At 41.6% G+C, this 21388-nt stretch overlaps 1 long non-coding RNA gene across 2 annotated transcripts; it reads left to right on the top strand.

Moving 5' to 3' along the window:
* The first annotated feature begins 109 nt into the window (after positions 1 to 109).
* Positions 110 to 17120, top strand: LOC113051622 (uncharacterized). Of its 2 annotated transcripts, XR_003276929.1 has the most exons (5): positions 110 to 7155; positions 7442 to 7527; positions 7645 to 7731; positions 7843 to 7993; positions 16900 to 17120. It is a non-coding gene; the product is annotated as an uncharacterized LOC113051622 (long non-coding RNA). The 2 variants fall into 2 exon arrangements; XR_003276928.1 differs by having other exon boundaries at positions 110 to 7527.
* Positions 17121 to 21388: the final 4268 nt, after the last annotated feature.

Genomic DNA, 21388 nt, shown 5'->3' with positions numbered 1-21388 from the left:
TTGTGTGTTTTAATAATTTTACTCTGATAAAATTATATATATATATATACATATATATATATATATATATATATATATATATATATATATATATATATAATATTATCATTATTATTTATTTATTTATTTATTATATTCTTTTTTTTGTCGGATAAAAACTGCTCTAGTTGTGAAATTAAACATCAATTAAAAGTAATGCATTTATAAAGTGTATACTCTTAGCTTCAATTTAGTAATTTTTTTAAGGATATCTTGATTATGCACTAATTATAGCTGCTTTACACTTGGCATCAATCTGTTTTCGGTATCGAATGACAATTTTAACCTTATTAAAAGCCAAGTGAAATGTGCCCAAGATATATTATCAGATAGTGATCGGATCTCTCAAACTACAAAAGTTTGGTGTTGGTATGGTTTAAAGGTAGATGTCCCAGATGTCCATTCCCAGAGAGTACAAAGATCTTACAGGTGACTTCAGTAAGGAAAAATCATCCCAGTCACAACTCCACATATTCTGGGACACTATCTTCTAAAAAAAAAACAACAACAACAACGTCTACAACATCTAATTCACTGCAGTTTCAAACTAAAACAAACACTAATAGACCAGGAAAAAAAAAAAAATTGGTCAAACACTAAGAACGTTTATTCTTCACGAAACATGATTACAGGGCAGTATATTGATTAATAGATAATTATTTTCATGTGGTTCCTAGCACAATACTATCGTTACTAAATGATATGGATTATTTTGATGGCATATGCTGATATTTTAAAGAGCAAGGTGGCCGAGTTTAACTTTGTATTTTAGTAGAATAACAAGATAAGTGCTGTTAAAACCTTTAAGACCCATTTCTGACACTCAGCCAAACAGAAAAACTAACACCTGGCGCAGATAATTAAATAGTCTTCTATATTGGTTATAATATCAGCCAAACAAATAAATTTTCATGTTTGCATCACATAACCAGTTGAATATGTATTGTTTTCCTGAAGTGGTAAATTTGCCTAGTAGCTCACCAGTACATTGTGCAGTCCCATGAAACACGTGTCAAGAAATTCAATTGAAAAGCTCAAAGACTTGTAGTGTAGTTGTACTTTATTATATGTAACACATCATTAAGCTCTCTGAACTGTCGACATGTACAACAGCCAAGGTAATAAAATGTTGGCACGTTCATCTGTTTTTGAGATAATCAAAGACCGATTTTACTTATGTTTTTCTGATCACACTGGAAACCAGAATTAAGGCATAGATGCAGTCAAGCTAAACAATATGCATATACTGTGTGAATTCAGAACACGTAAATGCCAGGTGTAAACTTTACTTGGGAGCCTCAATGACTGCTCACAAAATCACATAATAAAAAAGAGGTTTATATAAGGGTGCTGCTAACTCAAATCCTTTTAGTAACTTGAAATGCAGTAATAATTTTTAAGTTTTTAAATTGCACTTCAGGCTGAAAAATTATTATATTTCAGTCTTTGTTTTTTATTTTTATTGCAACATGGCATATGAAAACATTTTAGTTTGTACAGATGTGCCAGAATTTGTTCATATAGTGAACTGTGACATTGATTGTAGCGATTCTTGAATGAGCAGATGAGTGAGTGGTTTTAATCATTGTATGTACATGAATGTGTAAAACACATATTCGTTTAATTTGAGTTAAGTTCAGAACATGAGTAGATTTTTTTTTTTTTTTATAATCTATTCAAACTGACAGTTGTTTTCACTTCTTGTTGAATTATCTCACTGGCATTTAAATCATTGAAATTCAGTAAAGATATACTGTACAGATTGATCCAATTTCATCTGATTACTTGCTTAGTGATTGCAGAGATTCTGTACTTAAAGGTCATATTTTAAAAATGAATTACACTTGGGTGAAGTGTAAACAAATTCTAAAGTGCAAAACATATCAGATAATGAGTTCTGATTTAGCATCAGTTTAGCTTTTTCTGAGTTTTTTTTTTTCCATTTTTTTTTTTCTGAGGATTATGTTTTTACCATTTGCTTATATTTATTCAGCAGCTGTTAGACTAGAGTATGTCTAACCTACTGTCTTCAAACTTTTTTTGTATTATTTGAAACTAAATTTTCAGATCAGACGGTGTCTGCTAAATTATCTAAAATATATATTTTAGCTGATAGTTGCTTTACTTATGTTTACATTTTGGGTTAATTTTGTATAGTATTAGTGAGATCTTATCAGTTCTTTGATGGATAACCAATTTATTATTGAGTGAAACTTTATTTGTGCGTGTGTGTGAAACATTTTAAGGTTTAATTATGTTGATAATGATATAACAATAATTCTATAGTAGAATGTTGTTAGGGTGTTGAAGTTGAAGTGTTATTTCTTTACCACTAGTCTTTCCAAACAGATAAGAGTAATGTTTCTATATAGGTTTATGAAAAAAATAAATAAAAATATTAAAAAGCCTGCTGAGCAATTGTCCCATATGCCATTACTTAAACTAGCTGGGTTATGGGTCTGTTTCAACATACAGCAATGCTTTCCAACATACGATAGACTATGTCTTATTGTGCATATTTGACTAGGATAATACACATACTTTTTTAAAAGGGATGTAATTTTTATTTGCTAATATATTCATTGAAATGGTTTATCAAATATGTTCACTGAAACTAAAGTGTGTGGTTAAAAGTAGCTAGGTAACTGCCTCTGCCCCCAACCCCCCACTCTTTTTTTAATTATTATAAACATTGTCAGGTTTACTCATTTATGTGAGCATTGATAAGACTTTCTTTTCACAGTTTATTTGTATTCTTACTGACCCAATATGAATAGTCATTTTATTTATGTTGTATGATAGCAATACTCAAATTTTTTATTGGTACTTTTTTGTAGAATTTCATTGAGAAAAACAAACAAAAAACAACAACACTGTTCTGAGGTTGTTATGGTGGCATCAACCGAGAAGCATTTCCTCATACCATGACAGACTAAGTGAAAGTGAAAGTCGTGACTTATGCCAAGTATGTTAACCCATACTCAGAATTGGGGCTCTGCATTTAATCCATCCAAGTGCACACACACAGCAGTGAGAAGTGAACACACTGTGTACACAGACCCGGAGCAGTGGGCAGCTATATATCCAGTGCCTGGGGAGCAACTGGGAGTTCAGTGGCTTCCTCAAGGGCACTTCAGCCATGGGTATTGAGGGTGGAAGAGAGCACTGTTCATTCACTCCCTCCCACCTACAACTCCTGTCAGCACCGAGACTCAAACATGTGACCTTCAGGTTACAAGTCCAACTCTCAACCAGTCCAACCATTAGGTCACAGCTGCCCCAGACTAGGGTTCCATGGTTTACCTCGCCAAGCTTCAAAATACTGGCGATGCCACAGTAATTTCCAAACTACAGTACTACAGAACAGTTGTATTCTCATATCTGTTATCACTGTACTTTGTGACCAAACTGGGTGGTGCTTAATATGACCAACATCGTTTGACTCCATATCTTGCACCAAATCAAAAATGTTTTTTAAAAATACATAAATGGTAAAACTGTTCAGAAGTTGCAAGCAAAAATATAAATTTTTCATATCTCTTTACCAATAGTTGGTGCTGTGACTCGGCAAGTATCAAGCTGCAGGCAGTAAATATCAAGGTCCAAGCACCAGAGCCGCAACCAGTAGATAGTGAAGGAGATAGAGGTGTAACATGGGCTCTTTTGGTCATGCAGCTGCATTTTGAATAATTTTTAGAGGTTTGATTGTGCTTGGTGGAAGTCCAACCAGAAGAGCATTGCAGTCCAGCATAAAAATGACAAGGGCCCGGACAAGAAGTTGTGCAGCATGCTCCATTAGAAAGGGCCTGATCTTTCTGATGCTGTCCAATGCAAACCTGGAAGATTGAGTCTTTGTAATGTGGTCTCTGAAGGTCAGCTGGTCATCAAAGATTACACCAAGATTTCTGACTGAAGTTGATGGGGTAATTGTAGAAGAACCTAGCTGGATGGTGAAATCATGTTGCAGAGTTGGAGTGGCAAAGAAGATGGGGGGTGGGGTGGGTTGTGGTGGTGAGACAAAAAAAATTGTTAGATAGAGCAGCTTGGGTTGCGGAGTCTTCTGGACGAATCCAGGTCTCAGTCAAGCCCAAGATGCTGAGTGTGGATTGTAAATAAAAAAACATAAAATTAAGTCTGCTTTGTTGACAGCTGTCTGACAATTTCAGAGACCCATAGAGAAAGAAAGAGGTACAGTATAGGATGTAGAAATAGGATGCACATTAGCAAGATTGCATTGCTGTCTGTGTGTGAAGTTAGAGCGTTGTCGAGAGACACGTGCGAGACACATGCGAGAGGTCACGTAAACCGTTCCTATGTAAGTTAAATATTAATAATAATTAGATATTACATATAATTTGGTAGTAAAAGAAAGTGCTACATGTTTTAATGCCGAATAGATTAGTATATTTATTCTGTACAACATTTGGAACTGCTTTTTATCACTTAATTAAAAGCACCACAATATAAAATTGTCATGTTATAGGGACTACTGAACAGACATTTAGAAGTCGATTTTAAAATGCTAAGTATTTAAAATTTAAATAAAGCTATGTAAACACTTGCATTTTTACCACACTATAAGTGTGTCCCATCAGGTAAAGAAAAGTTTGACACAGACTTGTGGACTTCTTCCTAACTTGAACACTTGGGCCAAATACAGGAAATATGTCATAGAATTAAGTAGTCAAGTGCAAAGATGGTGAGTGTGGGTATTTGGACAAGGCTTATCCAGAGTGGCATTCAAGGCTTAGTGTATACCATCATGCATCATGTTGTGGAAATACATTGCAAGAGGTCACGGAAACCTTTCCAGTGTAAGTTAAATATTAATAACAATAAGATATTAAATATAATTTGGTAGTAAAACAAAGTGCTACACGTTTTGTTGGTGTAAACGTGAGTAGCCTATATTTATAAATTAGAAATTAAAGTGTGTCCCATCAGCTAATGAAAAGTTGTTCACACACTTGTGGTCTTCATCCTCACTTGAACACTTGGGCTAAATATAGCTAATATGTCATAGAAGTAGTCAAGTGATCAAGTGCCAAGACCACAAGTGTGGGTATTTGGACAAGGCATATAGTTTGCACTTAAGTTCAGGATGGGAGCAATGCAAATAACATAGGCTCCTCAACTGAAGTCAATTATTGTATTGCCCGTAAGTGCAATCAAAAATACAAACTGCAGTGACAATACAAAGTAGAAAAAGATATAGATAGAAAACTAAATATTTCTGCCTAGCAGCAAACAATAATTTAAACAATCAGGACATAATGACAGGTTTAACAAATATGTAAAAAATATATTTTTACAAAAGTTACCTACTGCAGCTTTAATTTATTGAACCATTTGCACATATTTGAATCTCTGATCATTTCTGCTATCTGAATTTATTTATGTATTTATTAAACATATACAGTATAAATTGCTGTTTACTTGAAATGATGAAAAATTTATTTCTTATTTTTTTCTTTCTTTGTTTTTTGAATATACATGATTGACTGATTCATTGGAAAAACTGTATTTGCTCTTTATGGTCCAGTGTTATTGAATGTCATTATTCTTATTACAGTACCACCTTGAGACTGATTTGCACCAAATCTAATACACAGCTTAATCTAGATTCCTTCTGCATATCTGCCAAATATCATTGAACACATATATACTCCTCCAAATATACTCCTCAAAAACTTTTACAGGTGAACAATAGAGAGTGTGCTGGCATACGGTTGTACAGTGTGGTTTTCTAGCTGCACTGTTGAGGAAAAAAAAGATCTGCAGCGGGTAATTAAAACTGCCCAGAGAATCATTGGTGCACCTCTTCCAAGCTTTGGGGATATATATTCCAGTAGGCTGCAGAGATGAGCAGCAAGTATCAGGGCAGATCCTACACATCCTGGCTATGCCCTGTGTGACACCCTACCCTCAGGCCGGCTCAGGGTCATGAGGGCGCGGACAAACCAAATGAGAAACAGTTTTTTTCCAAAAGCCATAAATGAGCTGCTGAAAGGCTGAAAGCATGGAAGACTAATTAATTTGGACTTGAATTATACTGTGTATTTTTAAATGTTTATATATATTTATTTATTGACTTGTTGATAGAGTCACTTTTTTTTATTCTTTTAGCTGCTAACTGAGTGATTGATGTCATCTTAATTTCGTTGTGTAGAGATATGCAATGACAATAAAACTAAACTAAACTAAACTAAATATCAGTCAGCCATTCGGATATGACATAATAGGGTGCTGAAGTTTGATTGGCTCCTGGTGGCCATGTTGTTGTGTTTTTATTTATTTATTTATATTTTACTTTAAAAGATTCATATTGATACAGACCAGCGTCTATATAGACTGATACTTGTGTTTCTGAGAAAAACCATTATATTAATCGGTCTAAAATCGCAAAAGCATCTCAGGTCTAATAAGTGCTTTTTGTTCAAATCAGCCTTTGTTCAAGTTATATTAGAGCATATGTAACAAATGTAACATATGTAACATTCTTATATATATTTAACAAATCAAATATGATGGAAAAGGCAGAAATTAAATTGAAAATGAAGACAGAAATTTCATTTTGCTTCTTGCCCTGAAGGATCTTGAGTATCTTAATGTGCATGGATATAATGCAGTGTTTGGCAAAGTATTTATTTTGTTAAATGAAAATATGTTCAGTTTGAATTCTGGATTAGTCTTCAAATCTCTTATTTCTGTAGTTGCAGTAGTTGTTCTAAAGTAGGTTTTAAATGTATAGCATTGTGTTTTTTCTTTCTTTATTTCTTACTTTTAATTGTGTAAATCTGGTGAAAACAAAGGTAAGATAAATATTTTACTAAAATACTTATGCATAGTTTATGTAATGTGTACTTTTTATTATATTTATAAGCTAAAGTACACTATATGTGTCCTGCAAAGAATCTACATCACACTCTCCACATGGGTCTGCATGCGATGCTGAACCTTCATTAGAGTTCAAAACAGAGGAATTTGAAAACCAAATTTCAGCAGAGTTGCCACTTGCAACTCAACCTGTGCCTACATCAATCTCCACACCTGAATCAATTACTGATACAACAGAATTCAAAGAAACCTCATTAGTGTCCAAAGAAGAGAAAGAAGGTATGTTGAGCTTGCTTTTAATACGATTCTGTTTAAACAAACAGAACAATGTTCTGATAGCACCACACAATCACAGTAACCACACTTTTAGAGGGAAATCAACTTATTTTATTTTATTTTTTATCTCTGCTTATGTTTATTTATTTAGTTGGTTAGGTAGTCTGCTATGAAATAGATTCTTGTTGTGAAAAGCACTATCCAGATAAACATATATTACACACTTTGTCTTTGATTCATTAAGTTATTTTAAGTTACTGTATGTCTAATACTGTGAATTCTTTTACAGCGAAAAAGAAGAAACCAAAACTTCTTAATAAATTTGACAAAACAATCAAATCTGAGATCGATGCTGCAGAGAAATTACGCAAGAAGGTAAAATATATATAGTGTAAAAAATTGTTCTTAGTAAATTACCGGAGGAATAAAATGTTTTTTGTATAATTAGGCAGACAGTATTTATTTTTATATTTTATAATTTATTTTTTTCAGGAGAAATTTGAGGAATCTCTCTGTGCTTTTGAAGCTCTTGTCCAGAAATTCCCACAAAGTCCGAGATGCCGATATGGCAAAGCCCAGGTAACACATAATCATAAAGGTTAAAAATATGGTCACATTATGTTCACTCTCATTATTTGGCTTCATTAAAAAATCCTAGTTTTTTTTCTGAGAAATGTGGTATGTGTCCAGACAGAAGATGATTTGGCAGAGAAAATGCGCAGTAATGAGATGCTCCTGAAGGCAGTAAACACATACAAAGAAGTAGCTGAGCTCCCAGACGTACCACCTGACCTCATCAAAGCCACATTAAAGAGCAATGCAGACAGACAACAGTTCTTAGGTACAGTATACAAGTTAATGTATCTTAACCCTAAATATTAAAAGGGACATAGGATGCCCATTTTCCACAAGTTGGTATGGTTCTTTAGGGTCTTCATGAAATATCTGTAACACACTTAAGTCAAAACTCATGTAGACACTTATTTTCACTTCTACATCCATCTATGTAACATCCGCATTGCTTACCAAACACAGCTGCATACAACTTGCTGAGGATGGAAAAATGCACATTTTGGACAGTCCATCAGCGGTCATGGGCTGGGCTTCAGAAAATCAATATGGCGTGATAATTGAGAGTCGAGACCATTTAGGTTTTTTGGGGAAATAAAAAAGGAGCAAATGTATTTTTTTGCATTGTAGGGTGGCTGTGTCCACACACTGCTAAGAAACATTTATATGCAAACGCCATGTAAAAGTGAACTTTGCATCCGATGTCCCATAAACTAAAAATTAAACTCCCATCAGGGCTTGATGTAACGTCTCGGTTACGTACGAAACCCTGATGGAGGGAACAGAGACGTTATGTCGACCGACAAATGGGGTCTCACTTGGGAGGCCAATCATCTCTGATTTTAAGAGAAAACGCCAATGAAAATTGGCTAGTGGATTAACACACCTGAGCCACTCCCATGCCGACGGGTATAAATAGGGCGACAGGTGCATCCACTCATTAGGTTTTACGCTGAGGAGCCGAGAACGTGTCCCGGCAACAGCGAATGGTTCAAGGTTGTGGCATGGGGACATAACGTCTCCGTTCCCTCCATCAGGGAACGAGGGTTACGTACGTAACCGAGACGTTCCCTATCTGTCGGTCACTACGAGTTATGTCGACCGACAAATGGGGTCCTATGGAAAACGCCACAACCTGAACCTCGTCACAACCCTGTGGCGCTGCAATTGTTGACAAGCCCTGGCGTGCCACAAAAGCTAGGCTTAAGGTCGTAACCTTCCCAAAGCCCCAGCGCAATTCACTGACCTTGGTACCGAAGGGGCCAAAGGGTGAGTACATCGCTGCTGGAGAAGGCCATGCTGCTGTTCCGCCCACATAAAGTAAATGGAAGGGATTTCAACCTGGAAATGAGCGCGATCAGGAGCGACCGAATCCAGCGGCTCAAAGGGACCCCTCTGAAGTCCCGCCAGGACAATAGAGAAGGTCCCAGGAGGGAATCAGGGGTGTCCTAGGAGGATGTAACCTTCTGGCACCCCTCAGGAAACTAACGATCAGGTCATGCCTCCCCAGGGACCGGCCGTCCACTGCATCGTGATGGGCTGCAATGGCAGCCACATACACCTTCAGGGTGGAGGGTGACAGCCCACGCTCCAGCCTTTCTTGCAGGAAAGAAAGCACGACTCTGACCGGGCATCTCCGGGGGTCTTCTCGGTGAGAAGAACACCAATTCGTGAACAGACTCCACTTCAGAGCATAGGCCTGCCTCGTAGAAGGGGCTCTAGCCTGAGTGATAGTGTCTACCACTGCTGGGGGCAGATCAGTTAGGTCTGTCCAGGCCTGTCCAGGACCCTGAAGCTGCCTGCCCGTTGCATGTCGCGCCCCAGCCCGAGTTGGAGGCATCTGTTGTGACAACAACGTGCCGGGACACTTGTTCTAAGGGCACGCCGGCCCGTAGAAAAGCAAGGTCTGACCAGGGACTGAATAGGCGGCGACACATCAGTGTGACGGTGACACAATGTGTACCGCGGCTCCATGCCCATCTCGGGACTCGGGAGTGTAACCAGTGCTGAAGTGGTCTCATATGAAGCAACCCAGACTCACCGAGTCTAACTCCATACCGAGATAAGAGATTATCTGCACAGGGGAGAGCTTGCTCTTCTCCCGGTTGACTTGAAGCCCCAACTGACTGAGGTGCCGAAGCACGAAGTCCCTGTGATCGCACAACTCTTCTCGGGAGCTGGCCATAATGAGCCAGTCGTCGAGATAGTTGAGGATCCTGATGCCCACTTCTCAGAGTGGGGCAAGGGCGCCCTCCGTGACCTTCGTGAAGACACGGGGGGACAGGGAGAGCCCGAAGGGGAGGACCTTGTACTGCCATGCCTGACCCTCGAAAGCAAAGCGCAGAAACGGTCTGTGACGAGGGAGGATAGAGACATGAAAGTACGCGTCTTTCAGGTCGATCGCTGCAAACCAGTCCTGGGGCTGGACGCATTTGATAATGCGTTTCTGCGTCAACATCCTGAACGGGAGCTTGTGTAGAGCCCGATTCAAGACTCGCAGATCCAGGATAGGTCGAAGGCCACCGCTTTTCTTGGGCACGATGAAGTAAGGGCTGTAAAACCCCATCCTCATCTCGGCTGGAGGGACCGGCTCGATTGCATCCTTCGCCAGCAGGACAGCAATCTCCTCACGCAAGACAGGGGCGTCCTGGACTGCCACCGAAGTCTCGAGCACGCCATTGAACTTGGGGGGTCGCCGGGCGAACTGAATCGCATAGCCGAGTCGGACCGTCCGGATGAGCCAGCGTGACGGGTTGGGCAGCGCAAGCCACGCTACCAGACTCCGTACAAGTGGCACCAAGGGGACAGTCGACATACCCGCAGTGGTGCAGCAATGGGGAGTCGTGCCGGAAGGCCCAGAAGGCACTGCGTCCTGGGTCATCACAACCACACTCCCCGTGTTCCTGGAGGAACTGGCCAGAGACGAGTGGAGAGGTGTTGCGTCTCTGAACCGCGACCTCTTGCCCGCTGGCGAAAGGGGGCGTCGTGGGTGAGAGTGAGGAAGCTGTGCGTCGCTCATTGTCAGCCCACGAGCCTTGCGAATCGGAGGAAGTAGAATTTGCTCTTTTATTGAAAATGTGGGTGCCACTGGCCGCTCGACAGAGAAAGCGAGCTTTGTCCATGTCCCTCATCTCAGCCAGGTTCAGCCAGAGATGCCGCTCCTGGACCACCAGCGTGGACATCGCCTTCCCGAGGGACCACGCCGTGACCTTCGTCGCCCGTAAGGCGAAGTCAGTCACCGTGCGCAGCTCCTGCATCAACCCCGGGTTGGTACCACCCTCGTGCATTGCTTTGAGTGCCTCGGCTTGGTGTACCTGCAGGATGGCCATGGCATGCAGGGCAGAGGCAGCTTGGCCCGCAGCACTGTAAGCCTTGGCAGCGAGTGCGGCCGACAGCTTACAGGCCTTGGACGGAAGACGCGGACGATTCCTCCAAGTGGCGGCGTTTTGCGGGCACAGGTGCACCGCAACCGCCCTCTCCACCTGGGGAACCTCTACGTACCCCCTGGCTGCCCCGCCGTCGAGGGTGGTGAGGATGGAAGAGGGAGACGAGCGTCTTCTGGCCGTGAAAGGGGCCGTCCACGACTTCGTCACCTCTTCATGCACCTCCGGGAAGAAAGGCACCGGAGCAGAACGAGGTTGTGAGCCGCGTCCCGCGCCGAGAAACCAATCATCCAGCCGCGAGGGCTCGGGACTGGGCGGTGTAGTCACCTCCAGCCCGATACTCACGGCTGCCCGGGCAAGCATGGCCGACAACTCCAAGTCAGAGTCGGCAGCAGCGACAACACCCAAGGGGGGCAGCCCCGCCGAACCCTCATCCTCAGAGGTCGATAACCCATCCCCCGATGCAGCAATCGACATCTGGTCTTCGGGCGGCGCACCGAAAGACACGCTGGGACCGCTGTGAGACGGCCCAGCAGAATCAATCGGCAGCTGCACGGGACAGGCGCTGCGCAAGGAGTGAGAGGTCCGTGGGGCGTGGCCCGGCGGAGAAGCTCTCACTGTAATCCTCAGATCTCCCAGAGCGCCAGCCGGCGGCCCTCTGCTCGAGCCAGAGAGACCGGGATGGGTGGCGACAGAGGGGTCTGCTGCACTCCCCTTGAGGAGTGAGAGACGCGATCGCAGCGCTGCCATGTTCATACGCCCACAGTAGACGCATGAATCATCCACGAGCGCAGCCTCAGCGTGTTGGACGCCCAGACACTGCAGACAACGCTCGTGACCGTCAACCGAAGACAGGAAACGACCACATCCAGAAGGACACGGACGAAACGGCATCTTGAAAAAGACGCGAATCGTCCGTGATTTGCTCTTTTAGAAAACTGTCTCTTTTAGTCGAAGCGCCCAGGGGAATGGCCGTTCGTAGGGAAACCACTGCGCCGTCACACCGACCAGGAACAGCTTTACAAAAAACAAAGATGATGGCTTTGTAGCGACTTCTTCTCATCAGCTACTCGGCTCCGAAGCAAAAATCTAATGAGTGGATGCACCTGTCGCCCTATTTATACCCGTCGGCACGGGAGTGGCTCAAGTGTGTTAATCCACTAGCCAATTTTCATTGGCGTTTTCTCTTAAAATCAGAGATGATTGGCCTCCCAAGTGAGACCCCATTTGTCGGTTGACATAACTCGTAGTGACCGACAGATAGGGAATGATGCATTCTTACAATCATCTACAACATATTGCAAGGTAAACGCCATTGTCATAATTTAGTCAATCGTCAATCATAGTCAATCATAAATAATCGCGTCCAGTTACAATATCATAAATATGCAATATTCATTGATTGTGAACTGCTCTAAGTGTGAGCCGGCAGAACATGTGACAGCACCATGTTTTGACTTTAAATGAGCAGTGTTAACATTTACTTCATAAAATTCTAAACTTTTGAAGTTAAAGTAGACTGTATTGCAATTCCTGTTTTTTTTCCACCCCAAACTTTAAGACCTCTTAAAAATTTATTAATATATTTGTTATGCTACTTGTGCAATTAGGTTACTTTTAAAATGTATTTCACTACAGATTACAAAATACAAGCTTTGTAATACAAAGTAACATAACTTCATGTCTTGTTTTTATGCTTTTCGCATCTGCCAGCTATAAGATTTGTGTTTCCTTTACATTTTATTTTAAAGAACATCAATTTTCCACAGAATTTCTATGAACAACAAAAAAAATTTTTTATGTCATTTAAATCTTCCAATCAATATAAATTCAATCTGAATACAATGAATGGGATTCCGTGCTGTTTCATGCTGCATTCCAAGGTTCAAAACAAATCCAGACACACCAAACACATAATAAAAGTAGCTAAAACAACTGGCACAGTTGTCCAAGTTATACAATAGATTTATTTAATGAATGGACCAAACTTTAAGTGAAAAGTGAGTCATAATTGACAGGGCTCGTTTCCCACAGTCAAAAGCAATGCCGTTATTAACAATACTTTTGGGAAACACACCTTGGGTCACAAAATCTCTAAATCCCTGGTAGGCCTTCAGCCAGGCATTCTTCAGGTTTTGGTAGTCCAAAATCAATTTAACTAGCCCGAAATAAAAAAAGACATCAGCTGAACTGTACTATTGACAAATCAGCATGAAGAGCAAAAACTAGTAGCATATCTGGATGTAACGATTCAATTAACTAACGATGCGATAAAATTCAAAGTGCAGATTACACCATACAATTTTCTTACAATTTATTTTGTATAATTATTTATTTTTTACAAAATGAGATTTAAGACAATTATAAATGAATGTGTCCTTTTATTATTAGAGAAAAGACAAAATGCTGCATATTAATTTATGAAATGTTAAATGATAAAACTAACTTGCCATAGCCCCTCCGCATGAAGATGATGGCCACGGTGAGTGCATCTTTTGCCTGAGAAAACCCCACGCTGAGGTGGGAAAGAGGGGCTCAGCGCCCGGATTTGGATAAGCTCACACCGCCCAGCACCCACGTTCCTCACCCTCTCCTATAGAGAGCCGTCCCCCATCCTCTTCTCATGCACAGAGCAGCGTCCCTCGGCTGAAACGAGCAACCTTGTCTCTTTTGGCGGATCAGAGGACGAGCCTCTTGATGACTCCATGTAACTCACGCCTTCCGAAACAGAAGATTGGGCCGGTGATTTTGACCCCGCCCACATGCCGTCACTCTGATCTTTTGACTGAGATCAAAGAGAGCGACAAGGTGGCCTTTCTCGATGCCCCAGTCTCTCCATCTGGTCTCTTTGGGCCAGCTGTAGAGGGATTCGCAGAGCATTTCACTGCAGCACAGAAGTCGTCCCAGGCCATGCAACACTTCCTGCCCAAATGCTCCAGATCTGCCTCTGCCTCGAGTCACCCCAGGACTGCTCCGACACAGCATCAGAGCAAGCGTGCCCCTACTATCTCACAGGAGGTGCCCCCTAAAGAGCAGCATCAGCAAGCTCACCCTGCTAACCATGCTAAACCGCCAAGACATCAGGGTCCCTGGCCAAGGATTGTTCTGGACCCGACCCCCTCCAAATCTTCCTGATCTTTGGGGATGAAAGAGGAAGGGGTAAAGTCCTGCCATGGCCGGACCACCCCAAAAACTCTCTCACCTGCCTGCTCTGCGACCTGGGCCCACTTTTGATGCGCCCACGCAAAACAACATTATTATGGCGAACACAAATATTTAACATTTTCAAAAAGAGAGAATTTTTACTCTTCCACATTTGTCAGTGTTTAGGCCCCTGTTCAGCGGCCTGCCATCTGACGCTATCCAGCGTCTTGTCATGCGAGCCGAGGCCTGGCAGGCCATCCCTGGAGTGTCCAAGTGGCTTTTGGGGCGAATAAAAAATGGCTACTAACTGCAGTTTGCCCAAAGACCCCGCATTTCCGTGGGGTGATTCCCACTTTGGTAGAATCGGACGACGCTTAAGTCCTCCACACCGAAGTCATGACTCTGCTAAGGAAGGGAGCCATAGAAATAGTTCCTCCCTCAGAAAGCGGATCGGGGTTCTACAGCCATTATTTCCTTGTCCCCAAGAAAGATGGCGGTATCAGACCCATCTTAGACCTCAGGCTCCTGAACCTCCCCCTCATAAGATGGAAGTTCAGGATGTTGACATTGAAACAGATCCTCACGCAGATTTCCTCCGAGGACTGGTTCTTCTCATTAGACCTGATAGATGCTTACTTCCACATCCAGATAGCCCCCCCATCACAGATGAGATTCTCGTTTAAGGGCATGGCTTACCAATATACAGTCCTTCCCCTTCGGGCTGTCACAAAGTGCATGATTGAGGTGCTTTACCCTCTGAGACAGATGGGAATCCGTGTATCGCACCGCATCGTAATAGCAGTGAATCGTATCGCATCGCATCGGTAGCTGCCTATATGTATCTTTAATGTATTGCATCGTTGGCTATGCATCGAGATGCGTATCACATCAGCCTCAGTTACGGAGATGCACATCCCTAGTCTATATATATGTAGAAGACATGCAGTGCAGTACTAAACAGTCTCTGGCTGTCAGTGCTTATAATGATTTTTGTGTCTTTCTCTAACAGTTTTAAATGCTTCCATACTGCTGACATGTGTGCTGCATTTATAAAGAGTGTCACTCTTCACTGGTTGCTATTTGATTGTGTCATATCATTGTTCGGTACAATTTATTCGGTTTTTCCAGTTGCCAAACATTCGGTGAATCCCTACAGTACATTTCTTGTGTGCTGATCAGTCCTGCACAACAGCTTATAGGAGTTTTAGCCCATTCCTCTGTACAGAAGCACTTCAACTATGTGATGTTTGTCTGTTTCCTCCTATGAATTGCTTGCTTAGGTCCTTCCAACATTTCAGTTGGATTAAGGTCCGGACTTTGACTTGGCCATACCAAAAAACATTTCATTAACTTTGTTCTTTTTTTAACCCTTCTGTGGTAGAACGACTTGTGTGCTTGGGGTCATTGTATTGCTGCATGACCCATTTTCTCTTGAGATTCAGTTCTCGGACAGATGCCCAGATGCAGCAAAACAGGCCCAAACTATGATATTCCCACCACTCTGTTTCAAAGATGAGATAAGGTTCTTATGCTAGAATGCAATGTTTTCCTTTCTCCAAACATAACACTTCTCATTTAATCTCAGAAGTTATATTTTGGTCTCAGCATTCCACAAAACATTTCTCCAATAGCCTTCTGGCTTGTCCACATGATCTTAAGCAAACTTTCAGACAGGTAAGCAATATTCTTTTAAAGGGCTGTGGCTTCTCCTTCCAACTCTGCCATGCACACCATGTTTGTTCATTGTTCTCCGGATGGTGAATGTTAGCCTTTAGTTGCATAGAAGTTACCCTGGGGTCCTTTGCAACCTTGCAGACTATTACAAGTCTTTCAAAATACCTCTGAACAAATGGAGTGTAATTTTGCCTTCAAATTAACTGCTAATCCTAGAGATTAACATACTTTTGCCACTCAAAGATATGCAATACTAGATAATTTTCTAGAAAAAAAGTATGTATTTTTTATAAAGATCTAATTATCTTTTGGGGGTAATATTTATTCAGAAAAACATAAAATTTTATAGGATTCACATACTTTTTAGACACCATTGTGTGTGTGTATGTGTATATATATATATATATATATATATATGTGTGTGTGTGTGTGTGTGTGTGTGTGTGTGTGTGTGTGTATATATATATATATATATATATATATATATATATATATATACACACATACGCCCTTTGACATTGACACACAATCTTCAAAAATTGGAACGTGGCAGACTGAACTGCACCACAACAGCTGTCTACACTGTTTAAACCAGAACTGCTTTAACATTTAACTTTACACTTATTTCATTCAAAGCTGTTGTATGTAACTTCACAATTATAATGCTCAAAACCGCTATTTCAAGTCATTTAAATATATTCATATAGATAAACACTTAAAATTCACATAAACAGCATCTTCTCCTGAAATCCCCAGTGGAGATCCATTACACATTGTTTGGCATGCTTTTTCAGTATTGAAAATTGAACCTACATATTACTAGTCTGACTCCCTAACCATTTGGCCACAACTGACATTATGTAATTTGACCTTCCCTTAATTATGCATTACTTTAACAGTGAAGAAAGTGCTTCTTGTATGCTTATCTCTTCTTTGCTTTGGTTTCATTGTGTTCATATACTGTATGTCTTTACAGATGTTGGAACATAACTGGTTGACCATAAGAGATGAAGCACTGTCAGTGTTAGACAGCAACGATGGGCAGTTCTTGCCTGAAGATGAAAATCTGAGAGATACAGGAGATTGGGGCCAGTTTACACTGTGGGAGCAGGGTAAAATATATAATTAATATATAATATCCACAAACATTTACCTTACATTTACCAACAAATTTCTTATATAATTAAGGCCTGTTCACACCAAGAAAGATAACTATAAAGATAACTATAAAGATAACGATATTAGCGTCCACACCAGCGAACGATATTGTCTGTGTATTCTAAGCGGACGCGCGACTGCTGCTTTAAATTCACGAGCTCATTACAGCAGGATTGATTCTGATTGGTTGTCAATGTTTTTATCATTCATCAGAAAAAAAAATCGTTCTGAAAGTGATTCCAACGATATTGTTTCTCTTTGCCTTTATCGTTATAATTGTGGTGTGGACTCTGCTAATTCTTTAATATTGAGAACGATTTTTAGAACTATATCTTTATCGTTATCTTTATAGTTATCGTGCTTGGTGTGAACGGGCCTTTAGACTGGATATACATCCATCCATTTATTTTTTTAAACACTTGTCCTATGTAGGGTCACAGGGATGTTAGCAACTAACTCTGGATTTTCATTTTTAGTGGTCTTTGCTTCGCAAAGTTGTAGTCACAATTACCATTGATGTGCAACATTATACCTCCAAAATCTGCCATTCTAATAGGAATTTGTAAATCAGAAGTGATTATATTATAAGAGAAAACAGATTCACTTCCTTTAGCAACCTTATGTGCATTTCTTTGAATATGATAGTAGTGTGGTGTTACAGCATTTTTCTGCATCTAATATTGAGACACTTTTGAGGAAGACACAATGTGTATACAAGTTTTACTCTTTCTCAGGTTGTAAGGTTGCTGCTTCATGTTGCTATGTCCCAAAAACCTGTGCTTTGCTGGAACGTTACCCAGAGGCCACTAGCTGCTTATTTCTGTTTATTAACTGCTGCCTAATCATTTAATTATTCCTCTTTTAAATAAATTTTTCAGTAATACAAGCTGGTACTCATGTATGGCCTCACACTGGTCCCACCAACTGTCGTCTACGAATGCATCTAGGCCTCGTCATCCCTTCTAAGGGATGCAGGATTCGCTGTACAAACCAAACAATGTCAGTTAAATCATACAAACAGAAGTTTACACACATTGAGTAAAACTGCTATTATTTATTCTAGGGGTAAGACGTAATAAAAAATAAAAAAAAGGGACCAGGGTGTCCGCGGGGTTGTAAAAGGTAGTAAATTAAGGTTTATTAGAAGTATTAAAAAGTAATAAACGTCATCTGACGAGGTATTACATTTTTGAGCCCAATTTTTTATAGATAATAGTAGTAGTAGTACTCGATGGCGCCGTGCATGGCTGCTTCAGTGCTTGGCTCTCCAGTGTTTGTACTGTTTTTGTTCGTTTTTCCTGTTTTTTGTTTAACAAACACTATCAGTTTCACCAGGGATGAACTGCTGAACATTCGGCAGAACACACCACAAGATCTTTTACCAGATTTAAATTATTCAGACGTTTTACTGAATGTTGTTATCGGTGGAGCGGCGGCGCTGATCAAACGCTTCAGGACGCGCAGACGGGGGAAGCGAGCGGGAGCGCTCGTCAGACTCAGGAAGCGCGGATTTCGAACGCCGTTGCCTAGCATCCATCTGGCAAATCTCCGCTCTCTACCTAACAAAACAGACGAACTCCTTCTGCTCTCTCGGACAAATAAGGATTTCTCTCACTCTGCTGCTCTGTGTTTCACGGAAACCTGGCTGAATGACGCCATACCGGACAGCGCGCTCCATCTGCCGGGCTTTCAGCTGTTCAGAGCGGATCGCGAATCAGAGTCAACTCGGAAATCGCGCGGCGGCGGGACATGCTTTTACATCAATGAGCGGTGGTGTACAGATGTAACTGTGTTAAAGAAGATGTGCTGTCCTGATCTAGAAATGCAGTTTGTCAACTGCAAGCCGTTCTATTCGCCGCGGGAGTTTCACTCGTTCATTCTGGTCAGTGTTTACATCCATCCGCAAGCGCACGTGAGCTCAGCTTTAAAGAGACTCACTGATCAGATCACAGAGACAGAACAACAACACCCGGACTCTGTTTTAATCATTCTGGGGGACTTTAATAAAGCCAATCTCTCCCGTGAACTGCCAAAATACAGACAGCATGTTACATGTCCCACCAGAGACAGTAATATATTGGATCACTGCTACACCACAATAAAGGACGCATATCACTCTGTTCCACGAGCAGCTTTGGGAAATTCTGATCACTGTCTGATTCATCTTATACAATCCTACAAACAGAAACTTCAATCTGCTAAACCTGTAGTAAGGACTGTGAAGAGAAGGACCAGCGAAACGGAGCAGGATTTACAATCTTGTTTTGACCTCACTGATTGGAGTGTTTTTGAAGCTGCTACCACCGATCTGGACGAACTCACAGAGACTGTAACATCCTATATTAGTTTCTGTGAGGATGTTTGCATTCCTACCAGGACTTATTTAACATTCAACAACGATAAGCCATGGTTTACAGTAAAACTCAGACATCTTCGTCAGGCCAAAGAGGATGCCTACAGAAATGGGGACAGGGTCTTGTACAATCAGGCCAGGAACACACTGAACAAAGAGATTAGAGTGGCTAAAAAGACCTACGCTAAAAAGTTGGAAGACCAGTTTTCTTCCAACGACTCAACTTCAGTGTGGAGAGGTCTAAGAGCCATCACGAACTACAAGACACCATCCCCTTGCACTGAGGCTAATCAACGGCTTGCTAACGACCTGAATGAGTTTTATTGCAGATTTGAAACCCCCAACACCCATTCTGACCATCTCCCTGCACAACCATTAACACCTCCTGCAATCCCCCGTTCCACACCTACTGCTCTTCAAATCTGTGAAGATGATGTGCGCCAGGTCTTCAAGAAGAACAAAAGAAGAAAAGCACCAGGCCCAGATGGTGTTACACCAGCCTGTCTGAAAATCTGTGCTGACCAGCTGGCCCCCATCTTTTCACAGATCTTCAACAGATCCCTGGAGTTGTGTGAAGTACCTTCCTGCTTCAAACGCTCCACCATCATCCCCATCCTAAAGAAACCCAAGATAACAGGACTTAACGACTACAGGCCTGTGGCTCTAACATCTGTCGTCATGAAGTCGTTTGAAAAACTGGTTCTGGGTTATCTGAAGGACATCACTGGACCCTTACTGGACCCCCTGCAGTTTGCTTACCGAGCAAACAGGTCCGTGGATGATGCAATCAACATAGGATTGCACTTCATCCTGCAACATCTGGACAAAACAGGGACTTATGTGAGGATCCTGTTTGTGGACTTTAGTTCGGCTTTCAACACCATCATCCCAACAACCCTCCAGACCAAACTGACCCAGCTCTCTGTTCCTAGCTCTATCTGTCGGTGGATCACCAGCTTTCTGACAGATAGGCAACAGTTAGTGAGACTGGGGAAATTCACATCAAACAGCTGCTCCACCAACACTGGCGCCCCTCAGGGATGTGTTCTCTCCCCTCTGCTCTTCTCCCTTTACACCAACGACTGCACCTCTAAAGACCCCTCTGTCAAGCTCCTGAAGTTTGCAGATGACACTACAGTCATCGGCCTCATCCAGGACGGTGATGAGTCTGCTTTCAGACAAGAGGTTGAGCAGCTGGCTGTCTGGTGCAGTCTTAACAACCTGGAGCTGAACACGCTCAAAACAGTGGAGATGATAGTGGACTTCAGGAGAAACCCCCCTGCACTTTCCCCACTCACCATCATGAACAGCCCTGTGACTGCAGTGGAGTCATTCAGATTCCTGGGAACCACCATCTCTCAGGACCTGAAGTGGGACAATCACATTGACTCCATTGTAAAAAAGGCCCAACAAAGGTTGTATTTCCTTCGCCAGCTGAGGAAGTTTAACTTGCCACAGGAGCTGCTGAAACAGTTCTACTCAGCCGTCATTGAGTCTGTATTGTGTACTTCTATAACTGTCTGGTTTGGCTCAGCAACAAAATTGGACATCAGAAGACTACAGAGAACTGTTCGGACTGCTGAAAGGATTATTGGTGCTCCCCTGCCCACCCTTCAAGAACTGTATACATCCAGAGTGAGGAAAAGGGCTCATAAAATCACTCTGGATCCCTCACATCCAAGTCACCCCATTTTTGAACTTTTGCCATCTGGCCGGCGTCTCAGAGCCGCAAATACCAGAACAGCAAGGCACAAAAACAGTTTCTTCCCCCAGGCAATCTACCTCATGAACAGTTAAATGTTCCCCACTTATGCTTATGCAAACAAAAGTGCAACATCCTTATATTTATTTGTTACCCCTCCATCCTAGTACATCCCTGCATCTTTTTCAATCCTATCCCATTATCATTTATAGCACAATTGTTTATACACTTATTTATTTGGCTACATATATT

Source organism: Carassius auratus, chromosome 32 (genome assembly GCF_003368295.1).
Source record: "Carassius auratus strain Wakin chromosome 32, ASM336829v1, whole genome shotgun sequence".
NCBI classification, from domain to species: Eukaryota; Metazoa; Chordata; class Actinopteri; order Cypriniformes; family Cyprinidae; genus Carassius; species Carassius auratus.
This window is presented reverse-complemented; position numbering and strand designations above follow the sequence as displayed.